At 41.5% G+C, this 18749-nt stretch overlaps 1 protein-coding gene across 7 annotated transcripts in view; it reads left to right on the top strand.

Annotated features, from left to right (window-relative positions):
* Window positions 1-2114: 2114 nt before the first annotated feature.
* The window catches only part of CALD1 (caldesmon 1), a 197571-nt gene continuing 180936 nt past the window's right edge, over window positions 2115-18749 (top strand). The window contains exon 1 of one of the 7 annotated variants that reach the window (XM_065683106.1): window positions 2115-2355. The gene's annotated coding sequence lies outside the window, so the exon portion shown is untranslated. The remainder of the gene's footprint in view (window positions 2356-18749) is intronic. The other 6 variants (XM_065683086.1, XM_065683116.1, XM_065683135.1 and 3 more) reach the window with 6 other exon arrangements.

An 18749-nucleotide genomic window follows, 5' to 3' on the forward strand; every position in this document is an offset into this window, starting at 1 on the left:
TGGAGCGCTTCCCGTATGAAGATAGGCTGAGAAAGTGGGGGCTGTTCAGCCTGAAGAAGAGAAGGCTGCGTGGGGACCTAATAGCAGCCTTCCAGTACCTGAAGGGGGCCTATAGTGATGCTGGAGAGGAACACTTCATCAGTGACTGTAGCGATAAGACAAGGGGGAATGGGTTTAAACTTAAAAAGGGGAAGTTCAGGTTAGATATAAGGAAGAAGTTGTTTACTGTGAGGGGGATGAGGCACTGGAATGGGTTGCCCAAAGAAGCCTTAAATGCTCCATCCTTGTCATTGTTCCAGACCAGGTTGGACAGAGCCTTGAGTGACATAGCCTAGTGTAAGGCATCACTGCCCATGGCAGGAGCATTGGAACTAGATGATCTTAAGGTCCTTTCCAACCCTAACTATTCTATGATTCAGTTTTCTGACCATAAGCATCCCTTAATCTTGTTTACACCTCAGCCTGAATTCCTCAGTGGTTTATGTTCTAAAAATGTAGGGGATGGAAAGATCCAGTGGAAAATTGTAATTTCATCATAAATACTATTACTACCTCTATTTGGTCATTGATACATAGGATAATAATTTCTATAGTCAATTGAATGATCTGAGAGCAAGGATTTTTTCCTCCCTTTTCTAGTAAATCATGCAAAACAAGTTTACATATATGCTGTGTGTATTACTTTTAATCTTTAAAAGCATTGCAACCACATCATGGGAGACGTCTGGCATTAGAAGTTGTTTCCAAAGGGTTGTTAAAATTAAAAAAGTGCCTTCTAAAAACAAGCACCACTTTTTACTGCATTTAATAAAACTGTGAAATTTAAAGTGACACTAGAATCACTGTAGCTGCTTGCTGTAAATCGGCATAGATTTGGTGTTCTGAATATTTTTTTTGTGCTATAAAGGTTAGTTTACTGTCTGTGGACTGAATCCTTCTTGCATTATACATGTGACTAAATCTGTGGGGCCCAGTAGCCAGAAAAAAAAAGACCCAGAAAGACATTAAAATAGTTTAGCCCCTTCAGCTGCGAAGTCATGTTACATATATTGTCCTCCTAACCAGTTTTGTACATATTATTGTCAAATATGAATCTGCAGAATGTCTCCTGGTCTGGAATTCTGTTCCTTTAGAGCAGTCAGCAGTTCTCCTGCAGCCTTGTTTTAGTGGCTGGTATGTGTGTATGTCAGGAGATGTGGTACTGAGCTGTTTTCCTAAGCAATAATTTTCACATTTATATTCACACTTTAGTTTATGTAGCTTTTTTGTTTCCAACATCAGTCTGCATCCATTCTTTCATTTTTTTTAAGCTGCCAGCATAATTTGGGAAGTTAGTGTGCAATTGGTATAGCAAAACAAATATAAAAATTAATGCAAGCTTACTTTAACTATGGTATTCAAAGGCAGTGAAAAGTGTTGGTCATAATATGTAGGTGTAGGGCTATCCTCATAGTTTTAATGTCTAGATAAACATCTATGTACTTATAAACTAAACCTCTGTATCCAATTAGTCTAATTTGCTAAATATCATCATCAAAGTTTTGAATCCCTTTAAAAGTTATTTTTCAGAACACGGATATTCTATATGTAACTTCTGTTGTACTATTTGAAATGGAAACGGGCTGTGAAGCCTGCCAACTCATCTTTCATGTGCCTTTCCCACTGGTGTCTCTCTTTTCCTGCAGAATCAAGCTTGCACTGCAGAGCGTTTCTGCTCCCTTTTACATGTGGTCCTTGTTAAAAAAACCCAGAAAAAAACCCCAACAAAGTTTAGCTGTTGTGAAATTTATTTTTTTAAAAACTGGTGCAAAAAGTAAATATGTTTACTGTGTCCCTTTCCATTCAGTGTATTTCCTTTTTTAAGCTCCATTTGTGTCCAACAAGACACAATCTTTCTCCAAGATTAACATTTCTTATGATTGTTCCTGACAGAGGATTTACTTTCAGAGGCCCTGCTAAGGATAACCAAAAAAGGGCATGTAGCAAGACAGTTTTGGCAGCTTGCACGAATTTTCGGAGCTTTTTAGGTCTTGGTTTTCTGATGAGTGGCTTCCTGAGCATGCCTAGGGAATGACAGGCATCTCTGCAGGCAGGCTGAACCCACCTTGGCTTGTGCACAGTCATTGGCTGCCTATTAGAATAAATTGAGGACAATGCATACCGCTGCCTGCCAATTGTAAACATAAGGGATATGTATTCACTTAGCATTGACTTTTGGGAGGGGCCAAGGAAAAGCTGTAGTTTTATTGAATAGGGCTGTGTGTGAGGCTGCTGGTGTGCTTTTCTTGCTGTGCTCCTGCCCAAGCAGCCAGTTATTCATTTCCTTCCTACTAGTTGAAAACTTTTCAGCCAGAGGTAAGGACTTAAGATACGTATTTGTTTGGGAGCGAGCTGGTCTGACTGCATTTGCGTTACGGCTAGAGTTTAAGCAGCATGCGAAATCTAACCAGTTGTGGGAAGAGTGCAAAAGTGTCGGGTACTATTTTTACTCTCCTCCTCTCTCTGTGCCCCCTCTTTCCAGATGTTTGAGGTGAACTAAGGGAGATATCTATGCTGAGTGGGTAGAGGGGGTGCATGCTTGCCCACCCAAATGGACCGTAATGACGAGGTGCTGCTAGCAAGGCTTTGGGTGGAGGGCAGGATGTGTGCTGGTCCCACTCCTGCAGCAGGGTTGTTAGTAGAGCAATAATCTGTGTGTTGTGTTACCTCCCCCACACCTTTCTTTTTCTTTTCTTTTCTTTCTCTCTTTATTTTTTTTTCTTTTTTTTTGTAAGGAATTGCAATGAAAAAGCTCTTAATATAGTAATGGCTGATGAAATGCTTTTCATTTTGCAACTTAATACCTGGGCTTTCAGGGCAGCCTGACTGTAAAGGCAGTCTTCCTGCTGTAACTGATACAGATACAGTAAAGCCCTGGTTAATGTAACTGATCAGATCCTTGCTGAGCAGATGTCTGTCATGGCAGCCTGTCGTAGGAGTACTGTTGACAATAGATGGCATCCGTTTTTGTTTCCAGCCCTCAACATGCGTAGCAGTGTACTGCCAGAATGTTTCTTGTGAAGTTGTCTTTCCTGTTAAAAGGGAGAGAAAAATGCGCTTGGGTAGGACCAGAGCTCTTAAGAGTCTGTGTCTGTGTCAGTCAGAGTGCTGCCGGGGAGAGCCAGTGAGCAGGCTCTGCTTCCCAGCTCCTTTGACATGCTCGGACAGTTTGTAAGCATTGTGCAAGGCTGGCTGCTGATAGCGTGATATTCTGCATAGCAGGGAATTTCTCTGAGAAAGAGCTGGGAAAAAATGAAGGGAGGGATGAAGTTAGCAGCAGACGGATACTTGGGAGCAGCAGACATTGGCCAAACTCTGGCCAGACCTGCAGGGATAGAATTGATTTTTCTCATACACATTGTTTGGCAAAATGGGAAGATAACTTTGAACAATTACTTTTTGGCGAGTATATATAATTTTTTTCAGAGGAGTATTTCTTTTCAGAGTATGCAGTTTCAATGGAATTTTACTTTGCTGAGAAGGTTTCTCTTGATAAAAGGCATACAAGAGAATAATTTGTGAAAATAACACATTCCCTGCTTGGCAGCAGCTCAAAGAAAATAAGGAGGCAGTGTTGCTTTTGTGAGAGCTGTGTATTTATTATAATTTGTCTATTTTAGGTACCGTGCTGTGAGTGATTGTGCTTGTATGATTTGTCATCAACCCTGGGACCCTACCTCCCTTCTGTCTCTGTCTCATTAAATGTAGCAGTAGGTTCTCTGTGAGCATATGCATCTACAGACAAGTTTTGTGCCTTTTTCTCCTGCCATTGTGAGACAGGATGGCATCCTAAAACTACATATACCATGCACCAGAACAAATGAAATGGGCTGTTTTAACATAAATTACAAATGGAGCAATGGTTCAAGGAGGCGGTCCATTTGCTTAATTAAATTGACTTTAAGGTAAAGTCTGGAGGCTGAACTTTTCTCCATGTATTTGAAAAAAAGTATAGGTCTGCCTTTCTTTGGGAGACTTTTTTGATAGGCGAGTTTGTTCATCAGTAAAACCTGCACACATTAATATCTAAGTCACGATGGGAGGGGAGACACTCTGGATAAGATGCCTGTGAACAGGAGACTAAATTGAAATAATTTGTATTTCCTGAAAACTCCCCTTTGTTGCAGCATGCAATGACAAGAGGATCAATTCCACAGTCTTCATTCACAGATTAGTCTTGGTGAAATCAATACCGTCATTAATGGATGCAGGCTCTGATGCAAGGGGAGTCCTGTGTAGTCTCAATACTCTCTGAGAGTGAGTGATGTAAGCATGTAAGCATTAAATAAGGGATTTTCCACAATTGCTGCTTTATACACTCACAGCATTATTCGGACATGGAGTGGCCTGAGAAAGGGGTAACTTCCCTTGTGCTTTTATTTCCAGTCCAACACTGATAGATGATGCAATAATGGCATTGAAATCTATGTGATCTGAATGGAAAGAGGGGTTGTAAGTTCCTCTGGCTAGCATTAGAGGGAAAATTAAAGTGCATTAAGATGGAAAGGTTTCTTACTCCAGATCTCATTCATTGAACTACACATGGCATGGATGCATGCTGGTCGGCATCCATCTGGACCCATACAGGATTAGGATGCAGTGCCACTTATTGCACTGGAAAAGGCAAGGCTTTCCTGCTGGTTTGCTGGGCGGTAGCTTCTGTCATATGAAGAGGAAAATGCCAGGGAGAATCTACCAAGGGCCTGGCTGGAAGTCCTTTCTTCACCCTTCCCTGCATCCTGTTGGAGTGGCCTTGCCTATGGGGGTGATACTTTTATAGCAGAAAATGACAGCCTGTAGGATTCCCTTCCTGCAGGACAGACAGTAGTTGTCTACCTGAGACCTATACTGTTGGCTGCATGAGTTTTAGTTTGTATTACAGTTCGGTGGAATTGTTAACCCCTGTCTGCCAAGTGTACAACTTGGTTCGTTTCCCTGATGTGTATGAGCAAAGGGGGACAGGAAACCATATACACCTAAGAAACAGAGGGCCAAGACAGCAAAATTAGCTGTCCATCTGCTGTGCTTCTCTGGACTCTCCTGGGTATCAGAGAAAGCACCAAAAAAGGTAACAGGGCAGAATGAGAAGCACAATCCCGTGAACCTTTCATTGCCTTTGAGAGGAGCTTTATGAGGAGTTAGCAGGATCGGGCTCCAGGTGTACAAAGCCTGAGGCACACAGGCCTGTGACTGCAGAGAGTGGGAGCCTATCTTCAAAGCAAGTTTTCATTCTTTAAAAATTGTCTCTTCTTAGTAACTCCCCCCTGGCAGCTTGTAACAAGAAAGCTGCTTCCTTCTTATTAGAGCTCTCCCCTTCAGAAGCGTGCATGTGCAGGGGCTGGTTTGCTGGGTTTGTTTGTAGCTCCTGGGTGGTTTAAAGCCCCACAACCTGGTGAGAATGGATTTTTGGGGGGCAACTGTTCTGGAAGCAAGTCACCTCCCTATGTGCTGGCACTTACTCTTCGGGTGGTGGTGCTTGCTGGGGAGCTGTAGCTGTTGAATGCGTCCACACGGTTTGTTGAGGATTTGGCTAAGGCTGAAATTTGACTCGGAGGCATTGAAGATCAGATTAGATCTGACCTTTCTGGATGAAACACTGAGGTCATAGGACAGTTGAACTATGGAACAATTTCTTTTTGCCTTTCCTGATGCTTTTGTACAGCTCAGCTAGCCCAGTGGGGAAGGGTGCTCAGTACATTGTAATTTGGGATCCCTCCCACCCCTGGGGGAGCTTGCTGCTGCTTTTCTTGAAACAGATTTGATTAACCACGAAGGTTAGGGCACGTAACACCGTTATTTAGCTGCTAGCTCTGATATGTTAGCTGTATGGTTTACATCCTGAATAAGGAAGTGCTTCTTTTCACGTGTGTTTTTCTCTGGAACTGTGCTTAACGCTTATAAGTGGTGTGGGGCTGGCAGCCTGGCAGCAGCATTAGCAGTGTGATCTCTACTGTGTCCCTCTTCCCAAGCATCAACTAGCAACCTCTGTGAGGAGTGCAGCCTTCTGGACTTCCTCACTTGTAAACCTCTTGGCTACTGCTTTGTCTCGCAGAACTGCTGTGCACCCAGGTGTGGCAGTGCCCAGGCTTGCTGGGCTTCCCAGTGGAGAGGCGAGTGGGCTCTAAGCTGGGGCACTCACTTCCTGCACCTGTGGCCAGGAATCACCACCACTAACTGATACCTCTTTCTCCCTCCCTGCCCGATGTGTCTGGCTTTTGAAGAGGGAAAACACTGTCTATGAAGCATAGGGGCACCTCCTGATCAGAAGATCCTACCTATAGCAGTGTCCATGCAACTCTGGGTTGAAGCCAGGAAGAAGTGCTTGTGGGGACTGTCCTGCTGGCTTGCAGTGGGGGCAGGAGCAAATAACTGAGGAAGCAGGGGGAAGAGGGAAAGGAAAAATGCAGCCATAGCTTAAGCCACTGGGGTAATTTCTCCTTTGAAATTTTTCCTGTGGTCATAAATACCTGGTGAGTCACTTAATGGCTGTGTGTCTGTTTCTGTATCTTCAAGTAAAGGGTAATCTGTGCCTTTTTGTATTTAGCACATATGGCTGCTGGGGCTTAGTGCTTATAAAGAATTTGTAATGCCAAATGCCAAGTTTAAGCACTGGTTAAAACCTTATTTTTGATAGATTTCCAAGAAAAAATATAACTTCTGGTTTTTTTTTGTATATTAGGGGTTTTTCTTTGGTTTGTTGTTTGTTTGGGTTTATGTTTAGTTTTCTTTTCCCACACAAATATGTATTATACTATGGAATAATTTCTTTAGATTGTGGGTATAAAACCACTGAAGCCCAGCGGATGAGGTGGAAGATGGGCCAGCAGTGACACTGCGCTGACATACATGAAGAGAATTTCTTGGGTGCTTGCAGATTTAACTGTGCTTGATGCAGCTGAGACAGAGCCTTCCTGTGAAGTTGTCATGTGTGTACGAAAACATGGAATGCCAGCGTTTGCTTACAGGCTTGCACAGTGTCATAAGCCGGGAAGAGAAGCTGCTGAACCTTATCTGCTTATCCAGTTTCAGGCTGATGAGAGCATTTGAAATTGTAACTCCTGGGGTCAGGCCAGGCTGCAGTGGGGGAAAATATTCGGGAAAGCTTTCAGGCAATGGAAACAACATTACATGTTTCCACACCCTCTTGTGTACAGAATACAAATAAAGAGCATTTCCCTTGAGACTTGCTGTCCAGGGTGTGAAGCAAAGTGGAACCCACCCATTTGCACATTTTCTGGTTTATGTCCTTAAATGGAAAAAAAAAAAATAAAAATCTTTGGAATTTAGCTCATAGAAGGGTTATAAATAGATTTCTGGAGATAACATTTTGCTGTAAATGCTCTGGGTTTTGATCTATTCAGAAAAGTAACTGTAGGCCAACAGATCTGAAAGGAGGGTATTGCTAAACGCAGGAAGAATATTTCATTGCACCTAGACATGCATGTACGTGCGTGTGTGTGCACGCGCACCCCTCTCCACCTGCATTGACCTTCCCAGTCTTTCTTTTAGGATGAGGAGATGTAAAGGACATGGAAATCGCTGTGTGCACTTTTAAAAGTTAAATAACTTGGAGCGAGGGAGAACCAGCATTCGTTATTCATCAGATTGCTAAGGGAACCTGAACCTATGACAGCTCTGTAAACAAAGCTCCTGAAATTTGTTGGCAGCTTGTTTTATGTCCTTTCCCCAAGCAGCTGGCACCAGCTAGGGAGAAGCTGTGCAAGAAGTGAGCACAGGAGGAGCAGTTCCTGTGCTCCTTCAGAAGCCAAGGTTTGGTCCTGCAGACTCATGCCAGTTGGATTCCAGTCATCTTCAAAGGGAGCTCTGCCCAAGTGAAAGCAGTCTGTGATCAGGCCCTTGTTTGTTTCTTATTTGCAAGGCTTTGATGTTCCCGTTGTCTTTCTGACTGCCACAAGGCATGTTACTACCCTTTTCCCACTTCATTCTTCTCTTTGTCAGTGAGCTCTCTAATGGTGAAATGGTCCTCCTCCCTTCCCAGTTTGTTTTTTTTTTGAGCCATAGCGCTCAGTCCGGTAAAATCTCTCTCATTCCAGAAGGAAATGCAGAACCTTTTTTTAACTCCTCGATGTTTCAGAGGACCTGGCAGTGCTTATTTGATAGCCCAGATCATCACTTTCTAATGCAAATTGTTTTACTGAGGACAGTTTCTGCTCAGTCTTCTGGGGTCAGCTGCAGATGGAGCTAAGAACTTTCAGTCTGCATCTTCCTAATGACCTAGTAATAACCTGCTTTCCCTTAACAACTTCAACAGCCATTGAGCCAAGGCAGAATTTGGCTTTTCTCCTGCCTAGTTAAAGCTCATAGGTTTGGAAAAAATATTCCTAGAGCTTGGCTGCAATGTATGGAAATGGGAGTGGGCTGGATTAGCTCTGAGATCAGAAGCATTTGGTCAGCTCTCACCTGCATAGCTTTAACCCATTGGTGCTGCTGTATGCCTCTAGTCAGCATCCTTCATAGGAGGCTATGGAGTGCTGCACCCCGGGTCCTCAGAGAGCAGAGGGTTTGCTGCTTTGCATGGCTTTGGGAACAGCTTAGCCCCAAGCACAGGGCCACACCCCTGCTATGAAAATGAGGGGTTTCATTCAGATGTCTGATAAGCCATAGGTGTTGCTTTGCCACTTCAAACAAAACGTGGATTATGAAGACTGAAGTGCAGCATTTTTAATTGCTATAAATATGCATAAGAGTGTTTAGGCAATCCAGATGATACTGAGCCAAGCATTTCTGTGGCTAATGTATGTTACACTGACAAAAGCAGGCCAGCTGAGAATTTCCCTACTGCTATGCCAGTAACTTAAAACATCAATTGTCTGTTTTCTGTTGCATTGGTGAAAATGGGGGAGAAGTTTTAACTTGAGCATCAGCTGACCTGACTCTGATCCTGCTTTACAACATAAGTGATGTAAACCATATTGTTTGGTACGTATGTAAATATATATATATATATATATCTCAGTTACCTTAGTGCAAATCTGTTTGATTTCTTTGAGTTACTCAGAATTCACAGTGGACTGCTTGCTATCAGAAACTGACTCTTTTTGTTTGGCTTGCTGCCCATCCCTAAAGGACAAGGCAGCAGGAAATTGGGTCAAAATCCCAGTAATAAGCACTCACTGGGAAACGGTATTTCATACAAGAGAGGGCACTGCAAACCCAGAAAGTCAGTAAAATTCCACTGCTCGTTTGCTCCCTGGTGATTAAAAGGCCTGCCATATATGGGAAAGGTCTGTGCTTCATTCACTCCAGCCACAAACAGCTTATTCACTGGACACAGTGTACAATCAAGAAGTAATGCCTTATGACAATAAAAAGGAAAAGCAGCAACTTTTGCTTGTAGTTTGTTTGCAGTTTGCTCTATGTTATTAAGAGCTCTGTAACTATATTTTTTTCTTGTTTCTTTATTTAGATCCCTGTAAACTGCAGTCAGTTTGGTTTGCCACTTAACTCTCCCCCATAAAACCAGACACACCAGCTTATTTCCTCTCTTTTCCCCTCTACAACCCAAACAAGAAAAAGGCATTTCCTCTACCAGTATATATAGATGTAGCTCCTCTGTCTTCAGTGCATCTGTTGTGGATTTATATGACTAAAGGCTGGGATTAGCAGACAAAATCCTATTCTCAATAGGCATAAAGCACTAACTTTAGCAAAAGCAATGATTAAATGCCAGAATTTCAGAGACAGTGATGGGACCACAGAAGTGAAGCACATAGGAAATGGGTGTATGTATGAATAGGTATGAGCTTTGGGGAAAGAAAGGAGCCAAGTGCTTTCGATGGAAGTTTAGGAAGCTGTCCCCATTGATCCACACACCCTTCGTGGGCTTTCCTTCCACCACATCAGTAACTGCAGTGAAACCCTACACAGATGACATTAAGATGCGAAGTCACTGGAGCACAGTTGTGTTTACATTCTTGCTGTTCAGTTTATTTTGTTTAGGGATCAGTACTCTCTCTGCCATCAAAATCATGTGGGTAAAGCAGTTTGGTTGCATTTTATTTCATAGGAAGAGTGGAGCTACATAAGGTTCTCTGCTGGAGATTTTTTAGAGTTTGTGTTGCATTGAGTAAGAAATATGATTGTGTAATATTTGCAGATTTAGAGATTATGTCTGGGATCCTACCCCTATGTGAATCTGATGAAAACCTACATCTCTGTGGCCTGAAGGGCTGATTGATCAGTCTGATCTCACAGACTGCATGCCTCATTGCACAATATCCAGTTACTCACATTTTGAAGCCACTTAAGCTGACATGGTTAAAATGGATGTTGTAGTAAGCCAGAGGATAGGTTGTCTGGATTTGAAGGCAGTCTTCCGCTCCTCCAAAATGTTGTTGTGCCTCCCAGAAAGGACCACAGCTCTGTGACAGAGGTATATTTCAGCTTCTATTTCCATATACAATTGAGAACATCTATAGTTTTCAATAAGTGAAACTGGTAATATGGATTTTTGTCCATGTTAGGAAGGCAGAGTTTCTTACAGGTGACCTGCCATAGGGTGGTAACAGATTTACCTGGCAGTTTAGATTAGCTATTGGCTGGCAGCCTGCAAGTGCTTTGGCTTCTCAGTAAATTTCTTTTTGACACATGGCACTGCTTCTGGTTCTAGTGTTAAGGAAAACTGACCATTCTGTTTGGTAGCCCTTTATGCCTGCTACCCTTTTTCAGTGAGAAGAGGTGGTTTTTTTCTGTGTTTTAATTATTTTGCTAAGGTGAAACAGCTGCATCTGAAAGGTCAAGAGGGAGGATGTAAATTAGGACTGCTTTGAGATGTTGATGATTTTGATCTCTTAATGGCAGTAATTCTGAGATGTCATTTGACCATTATCATGAGGTCACGCCAAGAAATGCCCACTGAGAAGCCCTAACATGGCCAAAAGAAGCACAGCACTGTCAAGTTGTGACAGCTGGGTAATGCAATAGAAACTCATGAGATTACTTCTGCTTTCCAGCTCTTGGAAGGATCAGGGATAGCCAATCTTGAGACCAAAATAACTAGATATTTGATCTTCATGTTTCTTCATTCAGGACTTGGATTGCATTATATCAGCTTCTTAAACAGCATCTGGATCCTCTGGGAAAAGTCCTTGAATAATAAGCACATTGAATACAATAGTTATTATTGTATGGTTGAAAAAAAAATTCATTTCTTCCATTTTTATCATCTTTGGTGTTCCAAATGGAAGATGGAAGACGGTTTTGTTTTTCTTTTTCCTCTTAAAAGAGGAAAGTGTAAATGATGCATGCTTTGGATTAATTTTTCTGCCGCTATTGCCTCCCCTCATTTGTGGCTAAGCTCAATGTTTGTGCAATCTCATTCTGGCTACCTGTAGAGAAGCTCTGCAGAAGTTCATGTTCCACTCTGTTGCTCTTCACTGACCACAACTGGGACTTCCCCTTCCCTTTGTTTGTTGGGGTCCTTCAGTAAAGGATGTCACAATCACAGTTTTACATGATAAGTTTTTTTGATTTGCGTTAATGTTTTTTAGAACATCACTCTTCCTTGTTGTAGTGTTCATGAACTGTCTTAAAGCTTCAGTCCATTGTCTAATAAAGGACTTCTATGGCCAGTAAAGATGTTTATTGCTTTCAAACCAGAAAGTTACCTTGTCATTCCTGGGCCATCTGTGCTAACAACCCAGTTGTTTTTCCAAAATAAACAGCATTTTCTTTTTTTTTTTTTCTATTCACTACCTTCTGTAACGGATGTGAGCTCCTTTCTTTGAGTCAACATATAGCAAAATTAGTATTAAGAAGAGGGGAGGGAGTAATGGTATGTGTGCCTTCTGTGTCAGAGTATCTGACAAAGATCAGTTCATCTTAGTAAAAAATGAAAGGAATTTACTATATGTATAGGAAATATGTTTTGTTATAAATGAACAGATTGAGGTGGTGACAGACTATGAATCTGACTTATGACAAAATACAGTTGTACAGTTCTGAAAGCCTGGAGACTGGTGTGATGAACTGGAAAAAACATTATAATCTGAGTACATTATTTCTGTCTCTCCTGTGACCCTTCAAGGCAATGGAAAGTCACTGATGGAAAGGCTGTTGGCATTAGCAGGCATAGAACTGGTTTCATCAATCTTGGTTCAGTGCTTACAGGTCAGTAAGGCTGAATTTAAATATTTACATTCAAGGTTTTTTCCTGATTTAGAATTAAATACCAGAAGCTATAGGCATATATAACACCTCGCCCCGACCCTGAACCCCTCCAAATCCACCGCTAAACCAAAAATGAAAACCTGGGAAAGACATATATAGGTCTTTTTGTCCCTTCCCTCTAGGCAGTGCAGGATGATTCCCTAAAGTATATTCACACATGTTTTGTCCATAAACACCTCTGTTTATTAACAAAATACAATCAGCTGTAGTTATTCAGTGAGGATTGGGATACTTTGCTGCACTTTCTAGTTTTTAGCAAGGGGAAATAGCTATCATTCTAAAATGTGTTTCTTGGCCCATGGATATTGCTCATGTGAATTCGAGCAAAAAAATCCCCTAATGAATGGAAACTTGCAGAAGAGTTAACGGCAGCTGGTTTATTATGGACCATGGCTCTGACATGATCTCACGTGAGTTTAATACAAGTGTTACTTCACTGACTTCAGTGGAGCTGCTTTTCATTTGGAAGGGAGTAAATGGGGCTGAAATCAGGCAGAGACTTAGGGACGCTCTCTGGGAGAGTGTTTTAGTTTGGGGAATGTGCTTTACACACATATAAAATATATGGGCATAGCTGCACATTGCAGTAAATGTGTTGGGCCACCTGGGAGAGAAGGGACCAAATTCTGTTTTGAATGGTCCCTGTGTAAACCCAGAATGAAACATAGGGGTGATGTCCCAGGGACGACCGAAGAAGTACCTAATTTTTCTGAGTGCTAGGCTGAGCTTTTTCCTTTTTTGGATTTCTGATGTTTCCTTGAGGAGATGGTCAGGAAACATGGCAGAATAAGAGTGTTCTGCAGGGAATTTCAGGTTTTTTGCTACTTAATGTTAACCATATCAAATTGAAAGAGGAGCTGTGTTGGCTATTGGGAAGCCAAATCAGACAAAACCGCCTCATACGCAGTTATTCTAGCTTCAAGTTATCAAAAGAAGCAGTGAAATAAGAACCGTATATCTCGAGTCAAACCTCTCTTTAAAATTGCGCAATATCACATCCTTCTTTAACCTCTGCCTTCATCATAGCTAAATCTTGCAAAATTGTAGGAAGGTGGCTGTGCTCAATTGAAATCGTGGCTTCGGTCTCAAAAAAGGAGAAGAGCTTTAAAACTCCTTGAAGACTAGTAGAGGTATTATTTAAAAGCAGGTTGCTTGGGTGCTCACAGCACAGTCTGCAACTCTGCAATGGACTTTGCTGTGGCTCTGTGTATGAGGAAATACAGTTGAAAATGTGACAGGTATTGATTAAGAGTGAAGAAAGACCAGGGAGAGACGTTTTGTCATCTTGGTTTCTTGATTCTTGTGTTTTAGTGGTCTTGCTTGCTGCTCTCCCATACAGCAGCACCTGAGGCACAGGCACATCTGGAAATGGAATCTGCAGTCTCTTCAGTGTATGCTTTGAAATGTTGTGTTTTAGGGTTAGAGTTTAGCACGGTTCCCTTGATTTTTAGCACCAGATTTCCCACCAGTGTAAACACAGTTTTCAGATGCTTTTTGCTTTACTCGAGTCTTTGAAATTGTGGTGTTTACAGGTGTGTGGCTTAAAGGTTCATTCTAATGTGTTTTGCAGTGTAATGCTCTGCAGTCCCAGTGATGGAGGGAAAACATTAAAAGACTATGGAGTTATGTAGGTGTAACTTTAGTTTTTACTTAAGGTATTGAAGGAAAGCAGAATGATGGTAATTAAGCTTGGATCTGTAAATCAAAATTGAGGGGGGAGGGAGGCAATAAAGCACAGGTAGTGTTTTAAATGGCCTTATCTGCTTGTTTAAAAGGGAGCTGTTACGGAGTGGGGTTACAAATCTCTTCTCAGTCTATTACAGCATTCTTACTGTTCACTATTTGAGCCAAAGTTAATTATACTGTCTGCAGAAAAAGCGCAGCAGAAGCTAGTGGTCCTGTGGTTCAAACAACTGCTAATTATTCACAGTGGCAATTCATAAACATGTTCTTACAGAGTTGGTCTGAGATGACCAATTTATTTCATGTAGGATGCTGTTCTGCCATCAGGCAGAAATGGCTTCTGCTAGCCAGATTCACAGTGGAAAGCATGACATAGAGGCCCTATTGCTCAGAGGATTTGTGGTGAGATTTGTAGTCCTCTCTGGATCTTCCTCCTAAGCAAACCAAATGGTGCTGAGAGAGAGTAAAACTCCAGTAGGAGAACTCTTGTTTGAATACTAAGGTTGTGTGGAAAGTCATTGAAAGAAACAGGGGTGGAGACCATTGTCAGAAATGAATAACTGCAATTTTATGCCGAAAAATGTTAATGGCAGAAAGGACAGGAGGCTACATGGAAATAGCTGTGTTCCTCATACAGCTTGGGTGCTGCCTGCTGCACAGGAGCATAGAAGTATCTCTCTGAAATACCAGAAAGAAATGCTTTGTGTACCACATGTGACTTTGCATTTATACAGGTGCAACTGGCTTCAACTGAAGGGCCATTTTTATGGGAGATGGAATGTCTCATTTATATCTTTGGTACAAATTATATTTTGACATTTACATGAGTGATAGAAAACAAACATAATCCACTTATGATGGTGTTCTTGTTGTGTGCATAAAAGACGACCTGTCCTCCTTACCCATATGCTTTTTCTGTAAGGACATAATGCCCCTATTCAGTATTCATAAAGTTGGTAGTGGCTCCCCAGCTTGGCTGCTTGATGAAGAGAAGCAGAATTCCACCCAGGTGAAATCACTGATTTTTGCAAATGGAAGTTGTTTATGCATTTTTTCTTCATTAAAAAGAAACGCAATTAGTGGTTTACAATGTTTGTATGGATAGCATCAGCTGAATCTTGTTCCAGCCCATTGCGTGTTGTTTTAATGTGCCCTACAATATACTTAATGCAAAAGATATCTATTGGGATGCCCAATGTTAAGTGCAAATTCCTAATGCAAATATGAAGTTTTGTAAAACTGAGTTAAGCTCCTTAAGTGATACCAGGAACGGTTTTGTTGGTTTGTTTAATTTTTTTGCAAGGGATAGGGATGGAGGAAACTAAATCGAAGTCAAATGGTATTTGCAACTAGAAAGGATTAGATCTTGAAGTAGACTGTTGTATTAAATCCAAAGAGTGAAGTCAAATCACTGCCCACCATTCACCTTTTCATTTCAGTGATCCCTAGAAACTCTTCTGGGAGGCAGGTGTGCTCTCAGCAGGTTTCTTCCTAACAAGGCAAGGGTGTCAATTCAAAACTTTCGGTTGTGCCAGCAGTGCTAAGAGGGCATCAAGCCTCAGACATGCTGGTTTGTATAAAACTAGGTCATAAAACTATCCCATATTGCTTCCTCTTTTACCTGATTGCTTTATTTTGTATGTGTTTTGCTTCACTTCAACTTTATTGATCAGATATTACTTCTGGTTTAATAAGATCATGGCAATATAAAGCTTCTGGCGAACTTAAGTGGCTTTTGGGCAGTTATACTCTAGTGTTTTACTGCTTATTGCATTTGAAACCTGAGCAATCTTGAGCCAGGTTTACCTCTGTTGAAGCTTGTTTGATTTCTAACCACTTGTCATACTACAGAATACATCTCTGGAAGCCATTCAAAAAGAGCAATTTTTTCCCCTCTCCCTCAAGATTAAAACAAGCTATTGTGTTCACTAGAGTACGAAAGAGTCTGCTAGAGAAAAATGCCTGTTCTGAATATCCCCAGCACATTATTCAGAGATGATCACTATAGATAGTGAAATACCTTATTAGAGGTGTTGCATATCAGATGTGATAGGTACTCTTCTATTTATACTCTAAGGCATGGTATTTCCCACTGCTCTTGGAAATAATCATTCCAGTTTTGGGCTGTGCCATGACACAGGCACAATAAAATCTGAATTTCCCCAATCCAGTGCTTTTAGAGACTTTTAATTGTCATAGTTTGCATTGGGAGTTACTCTTCTAAAAGAGCAGTTCTTTGGCTGCTCTGGGGGTTTTCATTAATGCCTGTTCAATTCTGTTTCACCCTTTTTTCTCCTACTAGTAGCTGCTGCAGACTGCACAAAGAAGCATGTGCCTAGTTTTGACTTTTACCCACCTGAATGTGGTCAGTGGCTTTACAGTTCCTACTTTGTAGATGTGCTCATGACTGATGATGGAGGGGAACAGGACCTGAAATTTCATTTTGAATATTGCTTTGCCATTGGGTGATTCAGTCAATGCCAGAAGTACCAGAATTTTGTTAGGAACCTCAGATGCTTACTCAGAATAATGTCATTGCTCGTGCATAAAATTATGTGGACTAAAAATGCTTCATTTAAAAGGGACCAAAGATGTAGATGTTTAAGTTATTGTTGTCTAATTATCATAGCCTCGTTAAAGTGATGAGGAAAGGGAGAATGGAATATAAGGTACTTTGAGCTAGCAGATAAGATATAGATCCTATAGTACATGCAAGCTACAGTATATCTTTTTTATTAAACGTGCGTCTGGTTAGCAGCTTTAAGCACTGGATGCTGTCTTTGATTATAACAACGGTGAACTTTGCAAAATTGAAACCTCTGATTTTCTAGTACATCAGTAAGTGAAACCTAAGCACATGTAATCTGTAAAAATAAATGTAATTACTTTAGCAAATGTATTGCAGCTGGCCAGGTTTAACATTAAGATACCTGTTTCTTATAGCTGACTAGTGTCAGAAGACAGAGGTGGTGGCTTGAGCTGTCCTGTGCAGACAGAATGTAGGAGAGAAATTATTGCCTCGCATTCTTCTGCGTGTACATTAAAGTGAAGTAAACTGAGTTGCAGTTCTGACCTTTGACATTTCTCCCCACTATTTTCTTCTGTTTGAATCATCTTGGTGAGAGTAGCTTGTTCAATTTCAAAAGCTCTGCTAAAATTGTAACTAAGTGGACTGCTTCAAAATTGAACACTTGATAAAATCTTCAGGAACACCTAAGGCATCTGAGAGTTGTCATTGATCTCTTTGAAGGTGGTAGTGTGCTACAGCAGGAGATGGGACTGTTGCACTCCATTTCTGGTGCTGCTTTGGCTTTGCTTTAGCAGACTGTTTTGGCCTTGCCTTGTTTATTTATTTATAAAACACATATTTCTGATTTCTGTGGTAGCACAGGGGTAAAGGTCTGGCTTCAGCAAAGCACCTCAGTGTTGGTCAGGGACTGCTATGATGAGAACAATAAGCTCATGAAGAGCTGTGGAAGATTTCTCCCTGGTCAGACCACTGTCAGAAAGCACTGCTGGCATGAGTGCTGCTCTCTTCATTATTTTCCAGATTCTTCCCAACTAACTTTTATGTCATTTCCTATTGCGGGTAGGACCTTATTCACCTACTACAAAAGTATACTTATTTTCTGACTTTTTGGGACTTCTAGAAATCCTGTTTTTCACAGGAATGCTGTGACTTGAGACTTAATTAGTGTCTATGGAGTGTTTAGAGATCCTTTAATGAAAAGTGCCCTGGAAGAAATTGTGAGACTGTTAACTAAAGTGATGCCCATAGAACTAATGGCTAGATAAGGCTATCATCAACTGCTAAGCTTTTTTTGTTCCTGCTCTTTGATCTTGCAGGTTTATAATTCCTTCTTTTCAGCAGTTTTAAATTCCCCTTGCAAAGAATACACGTTGGTGAAGTAACGTGGACCAACTGATTTCAGATCACCAATCCAAACAATTCAAGTAAATTATTAGGTTTACAGTTTCAGTCTCAACTTATACTACTGTTTTTTTTTCGAGTTGCACTCTGGGAGGCTTAACAGCATTTAGAAATTACTGCCTTGAGTAGCCAGTTTAAGTTACAGTGCAAGACTACTACTAAAATAATAAAGTTACTCCATCGAGCAATTAAAGAACTCCCTCCTTTAACTGTTTCTCCTTAGAAAAACAATGTCAGATTTAAAACAGTTGAGGATCTCAGTATTACGGCCAGGTCCAGCTGAGGTGTGATGGCTACAGGAAAAGAGGAATCAGGGACCACTGCAAGAAGCAGCTGTGATCTCAGCATCTGTACTCTTGTGGGACAGATGTGTAACCATCCCTCAGCGTTACACTGAGAGGGAGAAGCATCATTCCCGGTGTGTGGTCCATACTGAGGCAGGGTGGCAGGGACCTGCAGCCAGTTCATCTCCTACCCCCACAGTAACTCTCTTCCCTGAGGAGTCTTTTGTGGCAGTAACACAGGCAATAACAGTCCTGAGGGATTCTCTATCTCTGATTTAGGGGTGCATAAGTAGCTACCATTCCATCTTTGCTCCAGTTCTGGCTCTAGGACAAGGATGAACTTAGCCTCTGTTGCTTTATAGTTGAGCTGTGTGTGGCTCATCCCTCTTTGGGCTACTCTGTGGGGAGTTAACAAAGAGACAGGACACGTGGGACTTTGCTGAGAGGTGACCTAATTCTTGTACTCACATATTCTGGTCTTTCCAAGGGTCGTTTTCCTCCTGTGAGATGTTACTGGGAGTGTTTTGTGGCATTAATAGCAACTCGGTATCTTGATTGTAACCCCCCCTGCCTCTTGAGCAGCATCTGGGAAAAAAGCTGCCGGGGAGGTCTAAATTTTGTTG

The sequence above is a fragment of the Lathamus discolor genome, chromosome 1 (assembly GCF_037157495.1).
Source record: "Lathamus discolor isolate bLatDis1 chromosome 1, bLatDis1.hap1, whole genome shotgun sequence".
Taxonomy (NCBI): domain Eukaryota; kingdom Metazoa; phylum Chordata; class Aves; order Psittaciformes; family Psittacidae; genus Lathamus; species Lathamus discolor.